The sequence below is a fragment of the Euprymna scolopes genome, chromosome 8, assembly GCF_053919585.1.
Source record: "Euprymna scolopes isolate OS-2025 chromosome 8, ASM5391958v1, whole genome shotgun sequence".
Classification (NCBI taxonomy): domain Eukaryota; kingdom Metazoa; phylum Mollusca; class Cephalopoda; order Sepiida; family Sepiolidae; genus Euprymna; species Euprymna scolopes.
The window spans coordinates 149,841,037-149,868,245 of NC_136489.1; the positions used below are offsets into that span (position 1 = coordinate 149,841,037).

The 27,209-nt window shown below is 36.6% G+C and overlaps 1 protein-coding gene and 2 pseudogenes across 1 annotated transcript in view; all 3 read left to right on the forward strand.

Annotated features, from left to right (window-relative positions):
* The window catches only part of LOC145283827 (sialin-like), a 211,553-nt gene that overhangs the window by 81,360 nt on the left and 102,984 nt on the right, over nt 1–27,209 (forward strand). The gene's annotated exons all lie outside the window — the stretch shown is intronic.
* On the forward strand, nt 11,785–11,901 carry LOC145284124 (5S ribosomal RNA; annotated as a pseudogene).
* LOC145284356 (5S ribosomal RNA) lies at nt 25,397–25,515 on the forward strand (annotated as a pseudogene).

Consider the following 27,209-nt stretch of genomic DNA (forward strand, 5'->3'; position numbering starts at 1 on the left):
GGAGTTTGGTAGAGTTCTTAAAGGTAAAATCGTTGAATTTTGACCCCTTAATCGACAAATTTCTGTCCGAAAACCAATGACATCGATTTTCCCAAATCTCAGTACCCTATATATCAAATTTCGAATCTGTAGGCTTAAAATTTACAGAGTTATTGCGTAGGGAAATGTACACAGACACACAGACACTTTCAGTTTTATATATATGTAGATTTTATATTACAATAGTTCATATATTTTTGTTCATTTTTTAACTTAACTATGGAAACAAACTTTGAAATATTTAATAAAACTTACAGTCGTGGTCGTCCATATCTCTCCCCCTGCGTTTTTTTTATTTATTTATTTTTTATTATTATTTTAACAGGCCAAAGAAAGAGTTCATTTCCTTTTTATCTTTTACTTGTTGCTCGCAAATGTCTCAGTTTCATTGAGGTGTCTCTCTTCATGATTTCCTGTTCTTTTTTTTTTTTCAGCGTCTATTCGTTCTACGTGGAACTCAGTTCGTTACGCAACTTTGTGAAGGTCACCTTTATGCCAATTTGGGAGATTTAACATCCCATAATAACAATTTTAAAGGAACGTTTATCTGACCGAAACATGCTCATGGCTGTGTAGCAACATATTACTGTTCATTTAAAAACAAATAAAGAGTGTATATATATATATATATATATATATATATATATATATATATATATATATATATATATATATATATATATGGTTCGGCAAAAATGACAGATGTTTTGGAAATTGTTATTACAGAGGTTGTACAATATAGTGGAAAGTGTTGGAAAAGGGGGGGGGGGCAGAAAAGGTCTTGCTCCAGCACATTTTTTTATTCTCAATGGCCTCGTAGACTTTCCTCGGACCACACCGGAAAGACTCGCATTTTGCTAAAAATATGAAATAAACATTGTGGTAATTTTCCAATTTTAAAACACCTATTAATTGATGAAATTTTTCAAGATGTTCCATTACTTTGTCCAACTCTTGTAATAAGTCTTACTGTTACACTCATTGAGTGAATTTCTATCAGTATTTTGTTTATTTTTGAACTTTTGAGACATTATTGACTCACCGATGACGGTATGTTCGAGGTCGGCCATGTTGTTTTCGGTTTAATTTACCAACTCGGCACTACTTCTTCTTCGAACCGAATAAAAGCTTTATAATACGTTAAAACATAGAAAACTTATCCAGTTTGGTAAAAGAGTAACTTATCTTTCCTTTTTGGTAACATTTATTTATTATATATTTGAGAAGGAGAAGGTGGAGAGAAAATGCTTTTTGATTGGACATCTCTCAACAGTTGGGCGTCCATCAACCAACTTGTCCTGGATCGGAAGGAATGGTGAAAAATGAGTCACTTTTGTTCGCAATCCTCACCGGAAGCGGAAGGTGCGACTCATGATGATGTATTACATTAAAAAACAAAGGGTGAACAATAATAACTTGACATACTTTCAGATTACTCAATTGCATTGTTATCAATCGTAGTATCATCTTGAACATTTCTGTTCATTCGTAATATGACCTGACATGTAAATAAAAGGAAAAAAAAAACATTTTCACGAGAAACACTCATCTAGCTGAAATCACTATCAATAATTTCCCCCACTCTTTATCTATGTCTAAACCTAAACGTAGATTCCATGAACAAAGCTTTTTTCTAAGAACTGCACACCTGTGGAAGTCTCTTCCGTTTACCTGCTTTCCAGCTGACTACAATATGGTCGTCTTCAAGTTCAATGTAAACAAGTTCTTTATAAACCGTTCCCCTTAAGTAATCCAATTTACCAAATTTACCCTTCTAACGAGTACTATGATATTGTCCTTTTGACCATTATACACTCTTTAACCTTTATCCTCGAATGGCCTCTAGGCCTTGATAAGTGTTGATTCCTTTGTAAAAAAAAAAGATACCACAATCGTTTAGTCATTAATTGAATTTAAGAAGGAGAATCAGGTCCTTAAATCTCAGAGTACATGCTCCGACGAACAACAAGCCTTTGTACCTCTTCGTCGTAAATACCCCCAGACAAGTAGAAAACCCCTAACCCTAACCCTAACCCTAACCCCTACACAGTAGAAATCCTTGGGTGTAAGAAAGCCTTCTACTCTAATAGTTTCTTCCCCAGAACTGCTAGGCTTTGGAACTCTCTTCCGGGTTCCTGCTTTCCCAACTGTACTGACATGCAGAAGTTCAAGTGTAATGTGAACAGACATCTCGCTGTTCAACTCCCTACATAGTATCCCTGCAACTTATGTCCCCGATAGTGGCCCCCTACATCAAAGTGGCGCTGTCTTGTTTGGGGTGGAAAATGGAATTTTAAATAAAAGGTACGAGGTGCCTTCAATAAATTTCCAGGCTTTTTTCGTATGGACACTTTTATTGATAGCAGACACGTTAAATTCTAATCCCCTTTGGAGTAATCTCCTCCGGTTGCAATGCACTTATGGTACCGTTCCATCAACTTCTGGAGAGCCTCATGGAAGTCTTCATATGTAAGCGTGTCAATGATACTCGTCACAGCATCTTTCATCTCTTCAATTATCTCATAACGACAACCTCTAAGGTTTTCCTTGAGCTTAGGGAATAACCAAAAGTTGTAGGAAACAAGATCTGAACTATAGGGAATCTGAGGAACTGTCTTGATGCCCATGACAACGTCTTTCTTTCTAATCTTCTCTGGGCACCCTTGGGACAAAATTTCAAGAAATCTTCCACATCTTCAGTTCCGTGTGAATAATTTTGTGTACAGTCCCAACACTGACATCAAACTGTGCACTTAATGTGTCTATAGACACACAACGATTCTTATCTATGAAATTCTTTATTTGGCTAATCACCTCTGGTATTTGACTTCCTTACTCCTTACTCCTTACTCTTCAAACAACTCTCATCATCCCTCACGGACATCATGCCTTTCTGGAATATATTACTCAAAAGCTGATGTTCGATTCATGCAAGGTGGTCCAAAAGCAGTATGAAGCATTCCGTGCGTTTCTGTGGAATTTTTTCCCAAGTCCAATTTTATGGCATATCGTTCTTCTAAAGTGTCCTCACGTCCAGATGCATTTTTGAAATTCACCAACTGTTACAATCAGACATTAGTATGGTGCGTTTGAACCTGAAATAAATAAAAATAAAAAAAAATGGTCAGTCATCTCATAAGATTTATAACAATAAATTACTGAATTTTCAAGAGTCTACGACAATTTTAAATGCCTGTATAAAAAAGTATTGGAACTTATGTAAGGCACCTCGTATATTCTATTACAAACTGAGATTTTAGGGATTTCGTTTCTTTAGGTATTCCGGTATGGGCCTAGACATTTTGTTACATATAGGGGTTTCATTGAGAGAGTCTTATTAGATAAAGTAAGAGTCTTATTATAGAGAGGGATGTTGAAGGACACAGAGAGAGAGAGAGAGAGATGTTGTTGTAAGATACTTAGATTGTTCATGTTAGGAGAGATTCTTATATATTAAAATGTTCATTCCTTAGACGTGTAGAAGAAGAAACTCTTTGGAGTGAAGGGATAGTGTTCAGACAGTTCGGACATGATGATGTTGAGACGTGTATGTAAAGACATATAACACAAATATATAATACAATTCCACTTTACCTTTCTGTAGGAATCATAAGACACAAGACGAGCTTTACAAAAAACACTTGATGGTTTATTTCGTCACACGGCCGTGTTCCATCATCAAGAATTCAAAGTCTCACATTTTTCCTTGAAGGACGTCTAGCTCCTATACGCCTGACTGTCTCTCTGAGTTTCTTCACTGACTATTTTCTAACTAAAGTTTTTCTCTATTCCTAGAACTTTCTATTTTCCGTGACGTCATGACGTGTTCTGGACATACGTGTCCAAAACTTTTCCTATTTCTCAGTAACCTATTTATCCAATATGTTAAAAACATTATCTTATAAGCTGCATTCTTTCAATTTAAAATTTCATAACAAACTTGATAGTTAACATTCTTTCCTTGAAATATTTATCTATATTCTAAACAAATGTTTGTTTTACATTTTTAAATTCTCACACGTAATCTATTTCTAAACTAGATTACGAGGTTCGAATTTCGCCTATGCTCTTTCATTTTCATTTTAAACTAAATTCTCCATTTTTATACTTACATGAAAAGGGGGCAGCCCTTATCATGTAACAATTTTAGGGGTGAGCCGATTTTAAAGAAATATTTTCAATGAAAAAGTTTTTAGGGTTTAAAATTAAATGTTAGAAAACGAGAGACATGTTAAAACATAATAATGAGTTCACATAAGAAATATTTTATGTTTCAAATGGGAATTTACAGCAATTGGAAAAACATAGAATGTTTATGAATATTTTTAGAGTTTTTGTAAAAGAGTGGGGGGGTCATTAGTTGACTTATGGAAATCAGAGGCGATAGTTTAAGAGCTGTGCATTACAAGGATCAGAAAATCATAATCAAAACTTTTCCGCTCAATTATATTTCATTAAAAGTTGTTCATGAGAGTTTTTAAGGGATCTAAGTGGCTCACAGAAAGACAATTTTGAATAAATTCAGAAAATTTCTCTGATTGTTCCCAAATATAATTATTTGTTTTTAGTGCCCTTAGAAAATCGATAGGGACACCGACGGATAAAGCATTACAACAGTTCCTGCAACATACAGGATAAATGAGAATCCAAATACACCGTCGAAATTATCGCCAGCAGAATTTATGTTTGCGAGAAAAATAAAATCACCATTTGATAAATTAATACCAAAGCAAGCAGTCGTATATAAAACGATACACACACATCACGTAAAAAGTTTAAACCTGATTATCAGGTATATTTTAAATGTTTTTAAAATAATATGTCATATTGGGAATTGGGTACGGTAGATAAACGTATCGGCGACTTGATCTACATGATAAAAGGTCCAAAAGGGATACACAAAAGACACCAAAATCAATTGAGAAAACGTTATAGGAAGGACAACGAATAGGACAAACCTGAGGAACAGGAAGATCCAATTGATATAATACACGAAACGTTTAATATTGAACCACCACAGACCATGTCCGAACCGAGGAGATCGGGAAGGAAAAGAAAGGCTATAGACCCAATGATAATGAACCCCAAAAGGAAAAGATATTGAAATCTACACAACTTCAAATCTTGGGAGGGGGGTGTTGTGGAGACGCCCACTAATTAGCATACGTGGGTGAAAAGATATAGATAAAGGTATCAAGTCAGCAAGACCGGGGACCTGTGTTCGAACGCCGGATAGGCAAGACGCATGTGCCGGTTGCTCCATGAAAGACTTTAACACGCCCTCTGCCGGACAATCTTCCAACTGCAGTACAACTGCACCTTTGTAAATATGTATTATCTTTTCGTCTTTATTTGTTTTACCTTTACTTTCTGCGTTCGTGTTGTTATTGAAACAGACACAACAATAACTAACAAGATCCACAGTATTTTATTAGTATATAGATGTCAATAAGTCGATGCATATTATATTGATATTAAGAAACGTATATTGATTTGTTGAGTAGATCCAGTCACTGTAGCAATCTCTCATCTTCACTTTCTCCATTGTGAAGTCTCTGCTTTCTGTTTTAAAACTTGCTTTCCATGTCTTATTTTCTTGCATTCTGATAAAAAAAAAGGATTCTTTTAAATGGTTCTATTTATTTACGTTGAAACCGTGTGGATAAGTATAGCAATAAGTGGCCACGGTTGGCATGTGCCCGCCATAGAGAATCAGATAATCCGATACAAGAATAATACAATTATTCAAATTTGGCCATTGTTGGAAATCTGGGGTGACATTAAAAAAAAAACGATTTCTTTTTTTTTTTTTGTTTTTTGCTCAGCGGGCGTCTCTTTGGTTTTGGGGCGCTGACTGTGATTTTATTGTTAAGAAGAGAGAAAAGACCTGCTGCTGCTAAGGTAAAAATCGAACTTCTTCGTTGTGGGGAAAAAAGAACACAAAATAATCCGGCCCGAGTGTGTTTTGTTTTCAACTCGAAAGAATTTACGTGATTGAAATGTGAATTAATATCCTAAATACATTGTTCGGTCACGTAAATGAGGGATCATATTTTTGTAATTCACAAAATCTCCGTGTTGTGCACATCATCTCCCATGATAACCGACTTATAAAAAGAGAGAGAAAGAGAGCAGATAAAATCTTCATCTAATTGGCAAAGAAAACTACTTAATTCTATAACATTTTCTGCATTATCGTCAATAGCAGAGTTATCTTCATCTTTTTTGTTCAGCATCTAAATCTGCTCGCAATCGTTTGGCCTAAAACCATAATCATTGATCGTCTTTGTTACATTCGAAAAGGAAAACACGGTTATTAAATCTTATTATATTAACCTGTATATTTCATAGTAAGCTGAAATCCTCGTACGATCGATGCCCCATTTAATAAAACCATATTTTATTTCTATTACATAACTTATTGATTTTGTTGCATAAAACATTTATTGAAAATATTTTTATGGCTTCTGTCACAATTAGTGATGGGACGATTCCAGTACTTTCCTGATTCTGATACGATTAGCGATTCCGATTCCGATTGTTTTAAAAATTTCTAAATATTTAACTACAGAGTTGTTCTTTTCCCCAATCACCGTAAAGACACACGTTAAATGTGCAGACATTTTCTCAAAAATAAAAACACACGCGATCTATAGATTTTAGTTTTTACTGGTAGTTTAAAATCAATAAACATTTATTATTTTATTATTATTACCAGCAGTGGAGGATTTTGTTTTTATCAAAATCAAAGTAAAAAGTATAATTAAAGGAATCGTTTTTGGCATCGGAAAATAGACACAAATTTTTCTAATTCTGATACCGATTCCGATACCCCAAAAAGTTCCAATTTTTTTAATTCCCAATTCCGATTCTGATTAATCGTATTACCACTAGTTACAATACCTCATATCAAATAAATGACCATGGGTGCTCGTAGTAACTTTTCCCATGTGAGTAGGGGCAGAATACAATCCCACCATACAGAATACAATCCCACCATTAGCCTCACACATTTCGCCAAAATATTTGAGTCCATAATTAACCAAGTTCTAGTCCATCACCGTACAGCTGCTAAACTTCTGATCGACCAACAATATGGATTTAGGTAAGCCCGTTCTACAGCAGATATCCTAACTGTAATCTCTGAACGTATATAACCTATCATTGGAAAAAGCAGGGGAGTGTACAGCGGTAGTATAGATATATCGAAATCTTTTGACAGGATTTGGCACGATGGTCTTCTCAGGAAAATCAGATCATACGATATGACTGGACGAATACTTAACATAATTAAATCCTTCTTAAATAAGAGAAGAATCCAGGTTGTCCTCAACGAGCGTACATCTAAACAATATGATATAGATTCGGTTGTATCTCAAGGGTCGATCCTTGGACCTTTATTATTCCTAATATTCATAAATGACCTCCCTGATAAAATTGTCTCTGAGATGGGTATATTTGCTGATGACCCCATGCTCTATAACAGGCACGTGGGGAAAACAAATACAAAACGAGGGGAACACATATCTAAGGAAATGGCAGAAACGCTACAGGAAGACCCCCAATCTGTAGTGAAATAGGGACAAAAATGGATGGTCACATTCAATGCTGCCAAGACTATGCTTGTTTTCTTCAATAATTACAAGAAACCTTCTCAACCACTAACAGCTACGGCTAAAGATACTTTACCTGTACTTCTCTCAAACTACTCGGCTTAACGTTCACATGGAACATGAGTTGGAACAAATACATTGAGAGCATTGCCAAGGCTGCTGCGAGGAAGGTGGGCTCTCTCTACTGCTAGAAAGTTACTTAAGCCTGAAAGTATCCTGTACCTCTACAAGGCCATCATTCGCCTATGTATGGAGTATTGTTGTCACATTTGGGCTGGTGCATCTGCTACTAGTCTTTCGTTTCTGGACAGGGTTCAAAAGAGAGTAGCCAACCTGATATGTCCTGAACTGTCATTTAAGCTTCAGCCTCTCCCATCGACAAAATGTTGCATTCCTCTGCCTGTTCTGCAAGTATTTTAATGGTAGATGCTCCAACGAACTACAAGCACTTGTACCCCCTCAAAGTAAATACCCCCGACAAACCCAACAAGCAGCGAAATTCCACCCCTATACAGATTCTAATTTAGTATAAGGCATTCCCTAGATGTAAGAAGGCCTTCTACTCTAATAGTTTCTTTCCAGAACTGCTAGACTTTGGAATTCCCTTCCGGGTTCTTGCATTCCCAACTTTACTGACATGCAGAAGTTCAAGTGTAATGTAAATATCTTCCTATATCAACACATCTGCTCAAGTCAAATTGCCGCCACGTGGGTGTTTATATCTGTGCTTTATATTCCACAGCCATATATGCAGCTTGCCCCACAGTACACAGTCGTTTGGCCATTTTTTGGTTCAAAGTTTGGATTGCATTTTGCTTTTAAAAGTTCTTCTCGTACTAACAAATGCTCCCAAATCTCTCTCACAGCCCACGTGGTTCCTTTTACTCTGCTTATTTTCCCTTCTCTTCCTCCGCTGTGACGTCACCTCGCACATCAGCTTGGTCATTTGCATTACTGAGCTACCCATTGCACATTGTCAGTTGGAAACCTATCGTTTTGTCATGACAGGACTAAATGAAAGATGTACTCGCTTATAGATGGGGTGTTAATTTTTTGCTATCAAAATATATTATATTGTTTGCATTTAGCAGAAATGTCAACTTCCAATCTTTTAAATTCTTTTACTTTAAGACATCATTTTTTGTTATATTTGCAAATGTGTATTAGCGATATCAGTGATGGAATGGAGAGTGTGCAAGTTGTTAGGGTTATTAGGGTTAGACATGCAAGCTGTTAGTTATGGGTCATATAAAATGGGACCTGTCATGACTAGTTAAATAGATTGATTGAATTAGACCTCTTTAATCTCCCATCTAGGCCTAGAAATGACCAAAATAGTGTTGCAATTGATGATCTTTTTGAATTCATAGTTACAGAGTGAAATGATAAAGTTGTCACCCTAAAGAAAACACTACAGCTTTATTTTAAACCTTTTACTTAAAAAATCAATTCAGGTAACTTTATTATGTATTAAAGCTGACATTTATTCAATCACTGTCTCGATACAGGTTTGGGACTGGGAGCATGCCTTTTCCAATAGCACGGTGGGAGCTCGGTGAATACTCAGTGGATGGTGGCAATCAGGCTGGCTTTGGTGGTTGTGGGAGGTTATGTTGGTGAAGGTTCTTGACGTATGACCAAACAAAGTAGTCCAACGAGTTCAGGTTGGGGAAGTAGACAGGGGGGGGGCAGTGAGAGAAGAGTACAAAATTGTAGCACTCATTCTGAAGCCAAGCCTGGGTCTCTTTGGACTTATGGGCCGGCGCCGGGTCCTGCTGCCACACACAGAGTCTGCCAGCAGCAGATTGCACCAGAGGATCACTGCACTCTTCAGCACATCCAGGTAAATTTTTGTGTTGACTTTCAAGCCGACTTCAAAGATGTCAGATGGCATGATGTGGCTCTCAATTAAAACCATGCCAAAGACCATAACCATGTTAGGGAACTTTGTTTTCATCACTCTGAGCACATCTCTGTTATTTGTGGAAATCCAGCAATGAATTTTGAGGGTGCTGGCAGTGGTCCTATTATCATAACTTGAATCGGTAGAGAGCATGAGCTGTACAGTGGCACATCTCCAATCTCACTCATTGAACATTGTGTCACTTTCAGACATACTAGAAGGCTCAGGAGTGTACAAATCCCAAGAGCGCTTGGGATTTGTACACAACTGGCCAACTAGTAGATGGTTTGCAACATCAAACAGAAATGGAATCATGTCGTCTTTTCTATGGCGGAAATTTTATCGTTCTACCCTTTATTAGTTGCTCGACTACCAGGATGCCATCTTCACGCATTACAGGACACTATAGTAGGCCAATGAGTGTGTGTCATTAGAGTAAAGTCCTAAACCGCTTTACAAGCATATTCTACAGTCTCATCTGACAGGGTGAGGATATTACAAAAGTGCATATTCTTTTTGCCACGAGCTTAGTATTATAACTGGAATAGGAAACTAGGCGCTTCTACACTACTGGAACGAAATTTTGTAGTCGATAAATGGAGTTTTCAGATCAAAAAAAAAAACAATGGTTTCTCGTGATTTTTTTGTCAATTCCAATAAATTACAATAGTAGCTTCCAAATTATGCAATCGAAATTACCTGAATATTACTGAATTATTTAAAAAAAACAACTTTAATCGTGTGAATCGGGTGAAAAATGCAGCCATCTTGTTTAAATCGAAACGGAAAATTACTTCCCTTTTGAACTCTCCTGTATCTTACGATCGTTTTCATTAAATTCTATTATTTTTTTTAATAAATAATTTTCTACCTTATTGATTTTCATAATTTTTGGATATAATCATCTTAAAAATACGAGATACCATTATTTTCATGTGAAATTTAGTATTACGATTTCCGAAATCTTGTCCTAATAGTGTAGAAGCGCCCAAAACTATATTATATGTTCTTAGGTCCTTCCATAACTAAAATAATTTGATTTTGATAAATACTTAAAAGAACTGTACTGGACATATCTATGCGTCTGTTCGGCTTTGCACGGACCATCACGTCAGCCATTCAGGTTTGCTTGTAATCTGAGGTAAGACGCCGATCAATCAATCACAATGTGTGCAGCAAGCATACGACTTTCGAATGAATATTAGAAGAGAAAAAAACAAAACAAAATAATAGAAAATCTAGATGTTACGTGGAAAGTATGGAGACTAAGAGCATTATTAATTTATTAATTTATTAATTTATTAGTTTATTAATTTATTAGTTTATTAATTTATGAATTTATGAGTTTATTAATTTATTAGTTTATTAATTTATTAGTTTATTAATTTATGAATTCATGAGTTTATTAATTTATGAATTTATTAATTTATCAATTTATGAATTTATTAATTTATGAATTTATGAATTTATTAATTTATGAATTTATTAATTTATTAATTTATGAATTTATTAATTTATCAATTTATGAATTTATTAATTTATGAATTTATGAATTTATTAATTTATCAATTTATTAATTTATTAATTTATTAGTTTATTAATTTATGAATTTATTAATTTATCAATTTATTAATTTATGAATTTATGAATTTATTAATTTGTTATTTTTAAATTTATGAATTTATTAATTTTTTAATTTATTAATTTATTAATTTATGAATTTATTAATTTATGACTTTATTAATTTATGAATTTATTAATTTATTAATTTATTAATTGCTGCAAACAATTGCAGACGGAGTTGTTTTTTTTTTGTTTTGTTTTTGTCATAATAAGAAGTCATCTGATCCGAAAAAGAACTGCATTACACGTGGCATTAGATGCATCATTGCAAAAGAGACTCCTTACAAGAATAAACAAAATCCGCTTTTTTAACCCACTCATTCTAATAATTTTATATAATAAAAAATATCGATCAGGACGAAATATAAAAGTCAATATAAAATATTAAATAAATATAAATGTTTTTTTAATATTGATCAATAATTGACCTAAATCACTAAAGAAAGATTTTTTTTAATCTTTTATTATTAAAGTTATATCAATCAAAGAAATACGGGACGTTCTAACTTTACTTTGTATATAAGATTATACATCAAATAATCTGATTTTCATGAAATGCTTGAATAGGTGAAACAAATCCACCTTTTAAATATGGGTATTCTTATAATATACAGTATAATCGCATTGACACACCGGTTCTTATCAGATCACCAGAGTTAAGCAATGTTGAGCCTGGTTAGTACTAGATGGGTGACCATTTGAGAATTCTAGGCGTTGTATGTGCTCTCCACTTATCACGGCATTTGTTTCCAGTCGTCTTGGACATACACTTCACTTGCAACTGGTATTTAACAATGTCGACTCAGGAGAAGTGTGGTTGGAGATTGTGCACCTCCCTGCCACAAAATATTTCACGTGCAGCCACCCCTTCGTGGGTATCCATAGTCTGTCAAAGACTGAAAGAGGTTGTATTCTTATAATTGAGAGTTAGGAATGGCGCCAATAATAAACTTTGCAGAATTAAATTCATCTGGATGAAATATTCAATTTCTGGAATATCTAATGTGCCAACCACTGATTTTTTTCTTACAATCGGTTTTCATTTGTGTATAAGTAAAACATTTCATATTTTTATACTCAATTTTCATCTGATACTATTTCATCTACACATCAATAAAAGAGAGGATGTGGGTGTGTGTTTGTGTGTATGTGTGAGGACACTTCTCAATCTATATACTAAGCAGCGAATTTTGGATCTACAGACTCGAAATTTGATATATAGGCTATTCAGACATGTGGAAAAATTTTTAATAGGTTTTCATCCGGGAGAAGGGTTCCTAAGGGGTCAAAATTGAAAAATTGGTATGTGGGAGTCATCGGATTCGTGTCTGTTTGCTAACTGTTTCATGACTGCGCATGCACGGTCGTAAAACATAACAGCTTTCTTTATGCTAAGAATAAGTAAGGTTTGAAAACACTTTAAAAATCATGTCAAGCTGATCTAGTGGTTATCATATTTGACTCACTGTCTTTAGGTTTTGGTTTCGATGTCAGCATGAGTATTATTTTTTTTCTTACAAGACGTGAACTGTTTAGAAAAAAAAAAAAACATAATATTCGTATGCACATGTCTCAGTTTGTGTATGAATTAAAATAAAATATTTATGCATATTTTATGACCGGGCAACGCCAGACAGTCTGCTAGTATATAATATTACGAAAAACCACTATACGTGATTTTCCCCACTCTCTATCTGTGCCTACATGTAAATGCAGATTCCATGAACAAACCTTCTTTTCCCAGAACTGTCCGCCTTTGGAACACTGTTCTGCTGATATGCTTCATGGATAAATACATGGTAGCGTTCAAATCCAATTTAAACAAGTTCCTGTTAAGCCGTCCCCATAAATAATCAAATTCTACCCACTTTACACCATTAACGTTTACTATACTACCGCCTTACATTCATTAACTTTTATCCTCGAGTGGCTTTCGGGTCTTGATAAGTGGTGACCGTAAGTAAAACAAAAGTCACATCTTGAAATATGCCACTCACAGCATTCATTCTTGCCTTGGCAGGGTACAAAATTGACGGTGAAGGCTGATATCTGTTGTTTCTACATCACCTTCTTCGACAAAAATGTTGTTTGTTTTTCCATATCATTTTTTTCATGGAAAGTGCTCTAGTTTTGTGCGCTAATGAATCGCCACTGATAAGGAGCATTAAAAAGTAATGCCTCCTATTCTTTTATTTTGACTGAATGGATCAGAGGGGATTGCAAATTGCATTGTTAAGATAATTGAACTTATGCTTTCATAATCAGAAAGTTACATCTTTCTGTTGCAGATATTGACGGTGTGAGATTTTAAGAAAGCAACCCCGTCATGGACTTGCATCAGAAGTAGAGATACATCTTTGAATTCCCGAAAAAAAAAAATGTACATTGAAAATGGTCGTGACAATGTAGAAAAAATAAATACTGGAGCAAAAAAAGTCGCGTCGCTCGTTTCAATGATACCACTCACGTCTTAGTAGCTCTCTAACTTTTGAGTTAAAAAATAGGAGGCTTTACTTTTCGAACGATGCTCACATGATAAATCATGCTCCGCATGCCCATGCACAGCCATCGCTGACAAAAACATAAATTCATCGCTGGTAAAAACATAAATTCATCGCTGGCAAAAACATAAATTCTGGAGCACAAAAGGTCACATCTTTTAATAGTATCACTCCTGTCTTTGTAGGTCTTCAACCTTTTGAGTTTTTTTTAACAATAGGAGGCTTTACTTTTCGAGCGACCCTCGTATTAAGGTCTGAAAGCTTACATAGAGATAAGCGTTGCTGAGATTATCCGTTGATGATAAATAAAAGAATTGGAAACGAAGCTTGAATAGTCTCACTGGTTTCTCTTTGTCAGATTATCACACCAACACCTCGTCTTGTTATCACAACTAAAATAAACTTTCCCTTTTTTTTTCTGTGGCTTACCATCAAGCAGAATTCCCATAAACAGTTTCTTTCCTAGAACTACTCACTTGTGGAACACATTACCAAGGGACTACTTTTCTATGGACTACAACATGGTCGTCTTAAAATTCAAATTACTTGTTAAAAATCGTCCCTATATGCAATTAACCTACAGAGTGGAATGATAAAATTTTCACCCTAGAAAAGACGACATGATTCTGTTTCCGTTTGATGAAAATCAGATTTCTTTTTTTTTTTTTTTGTGTGGCAGACCATCTACCATTTGGCCAGTTGTGTACAAATTCCAAGAGCGATAGGAGCCTTCTATCATTTCTGAAAGTGACGCAATGTTCAATGAGCGAGATTGGAGATGTGCCACTGTACAACTCATGCTCTCTATCAATCCAAGTTATGACAACAGGACCATTGCCAGCACCCTCAAAATAAATCACTTGATTACCACAAATAACAGAGACATGCCCAAGATGATGAAAACAAAGTTTCCGGCCGCGATTTATGTCTTTGGTGTTATTTCAAGTGAGGCCCACATCATGCACCTCACATCTTCGAAGTTGGCTTGAAAGTCAACACCAAAATGTACCTGGATGTGCTGAAGAGTGGGTGATCCCCTGGTTAAATCAGGTAGCAGCTGGCAGACCCTGGGTGTCCTGGGTGTCCTGGGTGCGGCAGTAGTCAACGAGTCCAAACAGACCCAGGCTTGGCTTCAGAAAGAGTGCTACAACTTTGTATTCTTCACCCACTGGCATTCTTCGTCCCCGACCGGAATCCACTGAACTACTTCATCTCCTCATACATTGAGAACATTACTAATACGATCCCCCACAACACCAAAGCCAACCTGACCACCGCCATCCGCCAAGTATTCGCCAATCTCCCACCGGCGCTTATGGAAAAGGCATGCTGCCAGTTCCGGACCCATATCAAGGCGATGATTAAGGCTAAAGTGCTGACATTGAATAGATGTCAGCTCTACTACATAATCAAGTAACCTGAATTGATTTTTTTTTTCAATAAAAGTTTTAAAATAAAGCTGTAGTGTTGTTTTCTTTAGGGCGACACTTTTATCGTTCCACACTGTATTTTTTTTATCATTTGCAATTCTCTCAATGCGTTTGTCCATTTTATCCTTTCGCCTTTAAAAATGGTGATTCATGATTAAAGAAAGGAAAGCATTTTTATCTCCGTCAGATGTGTCATCGAGATCGTTTATTTGATCTGCAATTGTACGGAGGTTAATCTCTTCTCAAGTATTTGTAAAGAAACGTTGGAAATCATTTATTTGTGTAAAAACCAGTGTAAATAAAATCAACCCAAATCACTGACTCCTTGGTTGATATAAAATTGTTTGCCTACCTCTTCGGGCAGGGGGGTAACTCTTGATTCCTTTAAAGTCTTCTTCTTTTTTTTCTAAACTGCACAGCTCAACAGATGTTTCTGAGTAAATTTATCTAAATATTGTGTTTTACTGACTTTGACATTATTGCGGATATATTTATTGTTCCCCCGACAAAAAGAGGGTGGACCTGTAAATTCACTCTTGTTTGTTTGTCCGTTCGTCTGTCTGTACTTTTCTCAATAACTACACCTTGGAATTTTTTTAAATTTTGCAAAAACATTAAACATGATTAAACAGAACGGGTGCCGGTCGGGTTAAAATGGCTAAAATTGACACTTTTGTGCTTCTTAAAAAAAATTGATGCCTTGGATTTTTATAAAACTTTCTGAAAAGTTGGAACTAACTGATTTCTATATAATTTTGTTTGTCTATTCTCCGTGATAACTCTTGGGTGTACCCCAGGGGCTCTTTTAGGGTTAATAAAAACACTCCATTTTTGGAACTATTTTACCATATTTGTCCAAAATTTTCTGTGAACGTCTATTTAGCAGTTTTGCATGGTGCTGAACTTAAATTTAAATATGTTAAATCCTTGGGGACTTTGGGGGCTAAATGAGTGGGGGGGGGCAAATGTTGGACTTAGTCATTTCTTTTTTGCATGATGCAGAACTCAAATTTACATATGTTAAGGCCTAAAACTGCACCGTTTGTTCGTTTTCACCAGGATTTGACGTCCCCTAGGGACTTTTGGGGCTAAATGGAGGGGGAGGGGGCAAATGCTGAACGTAGTCATTTTTTTATGCTTCGTTCATTGTTCACTTACAGTTGACCATGCATGCTTCACTTGTTTATTTATAAAAGTACAGTAAAAAGTTATATAAGATACAATCACGTTGACACCAGATCACTGAAGTTAAGCAACGATGAACCTGGCCAGTACCAGAGGGATGACCATTTGGGAAGGCGAGACCCTGTATGAACTGCACCATGAAGTAGAAATTTCCAGGTTGATACCTGGGGGTGCATTAAATTCATGGGTGTAGGGAGAGATGCACCCTCGAATCAAGTCGGAAAGCAACGGGGAACTACCGTCTTTATTTGTCTTCCCGAGATTACCATGGCTCTACAATTTGGGGAGCCATGGTCGCCGGTGCTGTTAAAACAGCATGGCAGCTGCATGCAAGCAAAATGCTTTTAAATGACCTTGTGGGTTTATAACACAGTCGAAGAAAAAAGGTAATGTTAATTCTTAGCAATGAAGGCTTGCTTAGAATTCGAAACTTTATTATACAAGCACAAGTTCGTTCCCTCTTTTACACATGCTAACATATAGACACCGTCGCAAGCAACAGAAGAAAAGGAAAGAATTCAACTCCTTTTTTTTTCGGTTGAACAACAGAACATTTATTTGCAAGTACTTTCTTGTCGGGACATGTTTAGAACGTGTCTTTTCCTGTCGCTCTTGGCCCAGATACGTGTGTCAGGCGTCGTTCTTCTTTTTATTATCTTTTCTTTCCTTCCTCGCTGTGACGTCACCTCACACATGGCTCGGATATTTTTTTTTTTTTACATAGGTCACCACTTATATCAAGGCTCAGAGGCAACTCAAAGATAAGGGTTACTGAGTGTATTGTAATGGGATAATATTGTGGTAATCGTTAGTAGAGGAAATTTGGTAAATTGGATTAAGGGGAACGGTTTATCAAGAACTTGTTTACTTTGGACTTGAAGATTACCATAGTGTAGTGAGCTGGAAAGCAGGAAAACGGAACAGAGTTCCATGGGGGTGTAGTTCTAAGAAAGAAGCTTTGTTCATGGAATCCATGTTTAGGTTTAGGCACAGATAAAGATTGGGGGAAATAATTGATAGTGATTTCAGCTAGACGACTGCTTGTCGTAAAAGTTTGGCAAGAGGGCCAACAAATGATATATTTTATGCATATTACTTGGATTTATCGGACTACCGTTCTCATCTTCAGGAGAAGAACACTGTTTTACAATTGATTTATTGAGTACTTGGAAAATCAATTGTAAAAAAAGTGTTATTCTCCTGAAGGTTGAAGGTTCAATCCTCAGTGTGGACGACCGAAAAATACAATTGCGAATTACTTAGGACCTCTATTCAGTCATGGCTGAATGAACAAGAGCATGCTACCCCCGTGAAGTAAATAAAGGGTTCAGCTCGAAATTCCATCTAAATTCCCGAGTTTGACAGAAATATTCCTGAGTCCGACAAGATACACCTGAAGAAGGTCGGAGGTTACATCGACCGAAGCGTTGTGAAAATCACACTCAAGATGAGAACAGTAGTCTAATGAATCCAAATAATACGATTAACTAATCCTCATCTCAAAAATTCAGAAACGGTTATATTTGGTAGGTTGAGTGAATGAGAGAAAAGAAATTCAATTTTCTTGGCCTTCGGGTCAAGATCAAAATGTAGTATCTGTTCTTCAGATGCGGCACTTCAATTTCTTGTTCTCTGTCAATGGAGGAGAAATCCTTCACGACTGAGACAATTTTTATTTTTGTTCCTTTTCTCCACATTAAAAAACGACCCTGGTGTCTAACTCTGTCCCGTAGGGAGACATTGTAAATAGGAGCATTGCAGAGGACGGTTGTCTTCTCAATAAAAGAAGACATTCAAATAAATGGAAATGTGCTGGGTGGGTGAAGAAATAAACCTGAAGAGAAACGGGGCAGTTGAATGATTTTGTTTAGGCGGATGTAACAGAGCTGGGTGACAATTCCAATAGGTAGAATGAAAACGGACAAGAGAGAAACAGACGAGAAGTGAAATTATAGAAGAAATTCGAGCCATGAAGTCCTACAACTTTTTCGCATTAATGCACTCTTCTGGTTTTATCTTTCTTCTATTACTTTCAAACGTTGTTCTTTTGCCTTTTTTTTTACAAGGGAGTCGTTACTTATCAAGGTTCGAGGGCCACTCGAGGATAAGTGTTAATAAGCGTAAGGCGGACACTAAGACAACAGCGTAGTGATGGAAATTGCGTTGAATTTGATTATTTAAGAGTACAACTCAACAAGAACTTGTTTACATTGGACTTGAAGACGACCATGTTGCAGTTAGCTAGAAAACAAAGTCACGGAACAGTGTTCCACAGGCGGACAGCTTTAGGAAAGAAATTTTGTTCATGGAATTTAGATTTAGGAGCGATTATTTGGAATCATGTCTACAGGGTACTATGTGAGGAGATGAGTACCAAGATGTCTGTTCACATTACATTTAAACGTTTGCATGTAAACACAGTCAGGGAATCAGGAAACAAGAAGGGCATTCCAAAGTTTAGCAGTCTGATAGTAACGACTATTAGAGTAGAAAGCTTTCCAACATCTAGCGACCTCAACAATAAAGGAGGGGTGATTTTGTAGCTTATCGGGATAATTAGAAGTATTCACGCTGAGGGGACATTTTTTTTTTTATCAATTTTCACCCCAAACAAGGCACAGTGCTACTTTGAGGTAGGGAGCTACTATCGGGGACATAAGTTGCAGGGATATTATGAAGGGAGATGAGCAGCAAGATGTCTGTAAACATTACACTTGAACTTCTGCATGTCAGTACAGTTGGAGAAGCAGGAACCCGGAAGAGAATTCCAGAGTCTAGCAGTTCTGGGGAAGAAACTATTGAAGTAGAGGGCTTTCTTACACCTAGGGATCTCTACTGTGAAGGGGTGGGATTTAGCTGCTTGCCAATTTGTCGGGGATATTTACATCAATGGAGTACAAGTGCTTGTAGTTCGTCAGAGCATTCGCCATTAAAATACTTGTAGAACAGGCAGAGGGATGCTACATTTCGTCGATGGGACAGAGGCTGAAGCTTAGATGACAGTTCAGGACCTATCAGGTTGGCGACTCTCTTTTGAACCCTGTGCAGGAGGAAGAGACAAGTAGCAGATGCACCAGCCCAACAGTACTCCATACATGGGCGAATGGTAGCCTTATAGAGGTACAGGATACTTTCAGGCTTAAGTAGCTTTCTAGCACGGTAGAGAGAGCCCATCTTTTTTGCAGTATGAGTTCTTCAGTGCACATTCCATTAAAATACTTGTAAAACAAGAACAGGGATGCAACATTGTGATGATGAAACAAAGGTTGGAGCTTGGTTTAATGTATGGGACTCTTTTTTGCCCTGTGATGGGTATATTTGCTGAAGAAATCACACTGTTTTATATATGAGAGCAAATCCAACCCACACATATCCAAGGCAAGAGCTACATATAAAAAATACATCTAGTCTGTAATGAAATGAGCCCGGAAATAGGTAGTTATTTCCATGGCAAGTGCTCGTCTGAGCTCCAATCTCTGGTCCTCCCTCGCCAATCTTTTACGAAAAACACCCGTTTAGCTGAAGCCACTGTCAAAAATTTTCCCCACTCTCTATCTGTGCCTAAATCAAAACGTAGATTCCATAAACACAGCTTCTTTCTTAGAACAGCACGCCAGTGGAACTCTGTTCCGTCTGCCTGTTTCCCACCTGACTACAACTTGGATGTCTTCAAATCCAGCGTAAACAAATTCCTGATGAACCGCCCCCTTAAGTAGACACTTTATGAAATCTCAACACTAACGTACAACGTACTGTACATGCAATAACCCTTATCCCTGAGTGGCTTCCGGGCCTTGATAAGTGGTGACCTCCTTGTAAAAAAAAAAAAAAAAAGTTACATTGAATGCTACCAAGACAATGCTCTGTTATTTTATCAATCATATAAACCTTACTGATCACCAATTGTTATAGCTGATACCATCTATTTCGAATGTCTAAAATTCGAACTGCTGGGTCTAACATTCGCACACAACATGAATTTGAATAAATACATGAAAGACGCTGCCAATATGTTGCAAAGCAGCTTGGATTTCTCTACCAAACCAGAAGACGAGTCACACTTGTTAGTATGCTATATTCGTCAAATTACTTTTTACCCCTGCATGCAGTATTGTTGTGACATCTAAGCTAGTACGCCAAAAAGTAATCTCTTAACATATAGCAGATAGTAGGTCTCTCATTGTAAACTAATCGCCACAATGCAAACCTTTCACTGCCACAATAAGGAATCCCCTACTTGTCTTAAAAATTTGCACAAATTTAAATGTAATATAAATAATAATCTAACAACTCCCTAATTAAGGTTCCATTATAAACCTAGCACAGTATACCATTATACACTTCCGTATCAATGGCATCAGACCTTCTCTGTGGTACCTGTTGGATATTCACAGCTAACCCCATGCCTGAAGGCTGTTTTACTACCTGCCACCAGTGGTTTAGGGAAGGTCGTTCCACACTACACAAATATGTCCTTCTATGGTTGCATATTTTTGCAGATAAATCAAAATGCTGTATATCAACTTGCCATCTCTAAATATAAAATAGTATATATGTGATTCACATTTACCAGGGTATAGTTCCATAGAATACCATTTTATAAATAATGAAAAAACGCAGAAACCACATTCTTAAATTCAGTGAGCACTTACTCCAGTGCTGGAGCCTTGTATTTGAATAGGGTATATTTTGGCTTGCTCTTAGGCGGTCCAACCTTCTAGGAATTACCGTTTTGCTTGTGGAGAGAGATTGGTTTATAACCGAATTTCTGAAGTGCCCCTGCCAAGGACTGCTAACAAGTCCATTCTCAGCTATTTTGCTTCTCGGCTGGAGTGCGCCATTAGGGGAATAATTTTTCCCCCACCTTGCAGCCTTATACCACATTTTGTTTGAGTCGCAAAATGGTGGGATCCTCCTATTGATCCAGTAGATATCTCATTACTGATGCAATTCTCTACCTATATAAGAGTCACGTGCGTCCAAGAATGGAGTATTGTTGCCACATCTAGGCAGGAGCTGCTAAAATAACTTATCCTGCCTTGACAGAGTTCAAAATAGACTTTGAAGCCTAATGGGGGATGCCCTTTTCTCTTCCCTGCAGCCTCTTTCACACGGAAGAGATGTTGCGAGTCGATCTCTGCTTTATCATTATTTTCATAGCAAATGCTCATCTGAGCTCAAATCTATGGTCCCCCCTCACCAAACTTTCATGAGAAACACTCGTCTATCTGAAAACACTATCAATAATTTCCCCCACTCTTTATCTGTGCCTAAACCTAAATGTAGATTCCATGAACAAAGCTTCTTTCTTAGAACTACACACCTGTGGAACTGTCTCCCGTTTGCCTGCTTTCCAACTGATGGTCGTCTTCAAGTCCAATGTAAACAAGTTCTTGATGAGCTGTTCCCCTTAAGTAATCCAATTTACCAAACTTACACTTCCCACGATTACTATGATATTGTCCCATTAACTACTGTACACTCTTTAACCTTTATCCTCGAGCGGCCTCTGAGCCTTGATAAGTGTAAAAAAATAAATAAATAAATAAATCCCTAAAACAGATCGCAGTTGAAGATACTGTTTCGTTTGATTCTGCAGCGTTTTTATCTCTTTTACTACTGAAAAAAAAAACAGAAACGTTAGATGATACTAAAATGCTGGGCATTTTAAAAGTTTACTTTCACTCCCATGGTCCCTCTTTGATAATGACTCGTTCCAGTCGATTAACCATTAAAGCAATCACGCGTTTAATCTTTCAACACTGACGCGTCATTTTTATGTAGTCTGCCTATGAGAAATAAAACAAAGCAATCTATAAATAGATATGAGTCAGTGTTTTTTCACTTTCTTTTGTTGCCGAAATAAAGCGGCAAAATAGAAAAATAAAAAAAAAAGAGCAATGCATTTTGCATATGAGAAATAAAAGATATTCTTATTATTTTTACCTAATATTAGTCCGCACTACTAAAAAAAACAGCTTTGAGTCAGGGTTACAAGTCTACTCAGATTTCTAATATGCCTCCCTTCTTTTGATAACCATTCTAAATTACTCTGCATTCTCGCAACAGCTGTTTGCCATTGATTTCTTGCCATTAACAACTAATGGCTTTCTCTGTATTGTCTTTGATATTACATTGGAGGTCTGGCTTGTGCTCTCTCTCTCTCTCTCTCTCTCTCTCTCTCTCTCTCTCTCTCTATCTCTCTCTCTCTCTCTCTCTCTCTCTCTCTTTTCAGTCTTTCCATTCTTCTTTTTTTCCTTTTCATGACCATTTTCTGTTATCCCAACCGATAACGTTTTTTAGGGGGGGGAGGTGTAGATTATGGAATTTCTTATTAAAGTTTCTACTCCAGCAATCTCAATTGGATTCTTGTAATGTTCTTTCTATAATGTTCTGGTAGTGTGTTACCGAGAATCGTTTTATTCCAACTGACCAATGGTCAGTCGCCGTTATCTGATCATGTGAGTTTACTTCCACACTGTAATATTTGTACGAATGATTTATGACCTTGTATTTGAATGGTTTACAAGGAGAAAGCAGAGATTGGACCTCAGTCGAGCACTTTCCATGGAAACAATGATAGAGTAGAGAAAGACAAGCAACATCTCTTATATGAGAAAGGAACTGTAAGGAACTGTCGAAATCTTCACATAAAAGATTGCAAAGTCGAGTTTTGTCACAACAAGAAAAAGTGCTTTGAGATTCCCAAATGTGGCAGCAGTAATGCATCTTAGGACGTATCTGACTCTTATATAGGTAAACGACTGCATCAGGAATCGGATACTCTCTCGATCAATAGAATACAGGGTGACCCCCCCCCCAAAAAAAAAGCTAAATGGAGACCATCTAGAACATATGCTGTAGAACGGAGAAAAAAGGCCAAAGACCCTAATGTTTTGATGTGATGTTTGGAATATGATAAACTAGTTATGACAACAGTTTCATTTCATTCGGACAAAACACTAAGAAACGGGGCCTAATTAGAGTTGCGGCCCGTTTTTTTGGGGGGGGGGGGTCACCCTGTATTCCAACCAAAGGAAGCAACGAAAGTTTGTTTTTTTTTAATTGTGGTAGTAATTTTTTATGGAAATCGCTCGAGACACAGCATGAAGCAACTTGATGTAAGGAGTTAATAAGAACGATAGCTGATTATTGCAAAGACAAGAGTTGCTTATTGCAAAAACCAAGGCTGTAGGTAGTAGGAAAACAAAACAGTGAGCAGAAAGAGAATTCCACAACCTTTCTGTCCTTGGAAAAAAAGCTTCTGGAATAAGAAGCTGTATTACAATGAGGTATTAAAACAGCAAATTGATGAAGACTACTAGACAAACAAGTCAAACGAGCTGGAACAAAGGAAGCAGGGAATAGATCAGACAATCTTGAGGAACACATGCTATAATAGTATTTGTAGAAAAGACTGAGACTATCAACATCACATTTGTGAGAGAAAGGTTGCAGTGAGGAAGAAAGTGAGGGGGTCAATCAAATTACAGATACTTTTCTGCAATTTATCAAGAATTTTCAAGTTGGATACAGATTCACCAGCCAAAATATGATAACAGTACTCTATATACATGGTCTGATAGTAGATTTGTATTTGTTGAGATAAAGAATAGCTTCGGGTGGGAGAAAATGTTTAGAGCAATATAGAAAACCGATTTTACGACGAAGCAGAAAAAGCCATGGATTTGATATATGGACTCCGAAAGATTTGATAAGAATAAAAAAGACCAAGAAGTTTTAGAGTCGATTTTTCATCAAGAGTAGAGCCATCCGTAAGAATTTCAGGAATAGAAGGACAATATTGAAGAACAATAGCTGAGTCTTGACACGATTAAACAAAACAAGCCATTTCTTACCCCAATCCATAATAGAACCCAAGTCAACTTCTAGATCAACTGCATATTTTAACTGATCGGAGAAAAATGGGCGAAAAGCAATACCAGAATTCAAGTTCTTGGTGCGAATGTTTTACAAGGAGAAAGAAAAGGGTGAAACTCACTTGAGCACCTTACATTACAAAGTCGATTTTATACTCTGTTGAGGCAATATAGAGTATTCTGAGTGACACCTCTCCAGGTGTGTCAGCAGTGCTTCATCTTAGGACGTATATGACTCTTATATATGGAGAGGATTACATCTATCTATCTATCTATCTATATCTATATCTATATATATATATACATATATATATATACATATATATATATATATATATATATATATATATATATATATATATATATATATATATATATATATAATGATGTAAAGTGGATTCACTCATTGGATTGTGCTTGGTTTTCTGATCAGTTGTGAATCAGTTTGGACAGAAGTCAAATGTTTTCAATGCTTTTGTATTTTTACTTTTACGTCATGCATCTTTCCTATCGTCTTTCTTTATATTGTGTAAATGGCAGGCTTTAGAGAAGACAAAAGCTAGGATTCGTCAGGAATAGTGTGGATGAAATACGGAATATTCTCTGTAGCTTAATTGCCATATATATTTTTATAACTTTATAGCTATAACTTATATATATATAGTTAGGTATTTTCTAGAGGAGTAGAATGATCCAACCATTTTTCCAATAACCTCAGAAACAGATTAAATGTCTTTCATTTTAGTCTAAGTCAATCCTAAGAGATTATCATAACAAAGGATTTTGTTATTTAGTTAATCTCTCACTGCAAGAACTGTGACACCATGGTCGGAAAATGGGATTGAGAAGTCAGCACCCCCGAGGAGGGGCACTCTGACTTCCAAAAAGGGCATTCCCCGGTGAAGTCGCCTAAGGCAATTAGCAATAAACTAACCCCTTCTCAAAGAGAAAAGACAGAGCCTGGGAAGGTGGGCCTCCTAGAACTGCACAGAATGCAAAATCAAGAGGGACCAGATCATTAAAGGAATGGTCTAATCTCTGTTGATTTTGGGGGCCCAGGAAAATCCCTAGCCGATAAGGATTTTCTCAAGGAAAGATCCATTCATTTCAAAGGTGCAAATAGATCTGACAAAACTCAAGGATGGTACACAATTTCATCACTGACACTTCCGATTTATTTATTAGCTTACAGACAATCATTGACTTCCAATCGATAAGATATATATACGGCATAATCACGTTGACACACCGGTTCCCGTCAGATCACCGAAGTTAAGCAACGTTGAGCCTGGTCATTACTAAAATGGGTGACCAATTTGGGAAGTTCAGGTGCTGTATGTAGGAGGGCGTCGACACCTCCTTGCAAAAAGTTGCAAAAACCTAACGTCGTCATCTCCCCTAACGGGGATATACATGCGACTGGGGACCGCTTGTGAATTTCATACTCTCATGAAACTTCCTCCTTTGGAGAAAGCCGGTTAAACCCTGAATAGCGTTGGTGCTGACTGCGCGCAATCGATAAGATGTGACTTGCACGTTTCGACTCTGCATCTGACAATGTAAGAATGCTTGGACAATTATCGGTAAAAAAAAAAGTCGCATCGATCTCCATTTTCTTTTCATTTATAGTTGTTTTTTTCTCTTTCTGTATTCAGACCGCCCCCAAGATGTCCACTAAAAGGAAAAAGCTTTTGTCTTCTCTAAAGCCTGTCATTTACACAATACAAAGAAAGACGATAGGAAAGATGCATGACGTAAAAGTAAAAATACAAAACCATTGAAAACATTTGACTTCTGTCCAAACTGATTCACAACTGATCAGAAAACCAAGCACAATCCAATGAGTGAATCCACATTTTATAATGAGCAGGAAAAAAAAATGACCGATTATAAATTTTTTCACTTTTCAGACATTTCTTTTATTATTTTTTCATGTTCAAACTTGACAAGAACATTAATACACAAGAATAAAAGCACAAAACATTTTTTTTTAAATAATTATTTCACAAATTCCACCTGTAAACAATATACTTTGATTTAATATTTTTCAAAATTTTTGTCTAAAAATATATTTAAAGCAAAATATTGTGATCGATGACGTCATCTTTTTATGGTGTCATAAAGAGTATCTTACATTATGAATGGATGACGTCAACTTGTTGTGACGTCATAAAGAATATTTCCTCTTTCTTTGTTTTAATGGATGACATCATCATTGTGTGATACCGCCACGGATACAAACAAGGTAATAGGCAAGCAATCAAGATTAATATTTTAATAGGTATACTAGAGCTGGGCCAATATTGATAATAAAATTTCATAAAGGAGCTCTTCCTCGCTTCTGTCTCTGTGTCTTCTCTCTTTCTTTGTCTGTCTGTCTGTCTGTCTGTCTGTCTCTCTCTCTCTCTCTCTCTCTCTCTCTCTCTCTCTCTCTCTTTCGTCATCAACTCTGCACAAGGGCAAATTAACATGACGACAAGAAAGATCGATAGAGTTTCATTAGTTTGCTAGATCCTCAATGTCTAGGCAGTTCGTCTAGTAGATAACTCGTAGCCTTCACGATCGTAGACCGTCTTGTATACTTCATCATATTGCGGCGTCACTCACAGCGCATGGTCATTTCACATCTCTCGGTTCTAGTGGATGACATCATCCAATGTGCAGTTCCTATTTACAATACCTCCCTACGAAACAGAGTTAACCAGGGTCGTTTTTTAACATGGAGAAAAGGAACAAAAATTAAAATTGTCTCAGTTGTGAAGGATTTCTCCTCCACTGAGAGAGAACAAGAAATTGAAGTGCAGCATCTGAAGAACAGATACTACACTTTGATCTTGGCCCGAAGTTATGCCCACCTCTGTTTTAATTGGTGACGTCACAAAATGATAAGAAAAATCTGCAGAGTTTCATAATGTAATCAATTAAAATAGATAACCGTACGTAGTGGATGATGTCACTAAAGGCTGACGTCATCCATTAAAAAGAAAGATAGCGAATAATCGTGCACAGTGCCTGATGTAATAGTTTTCAGACCT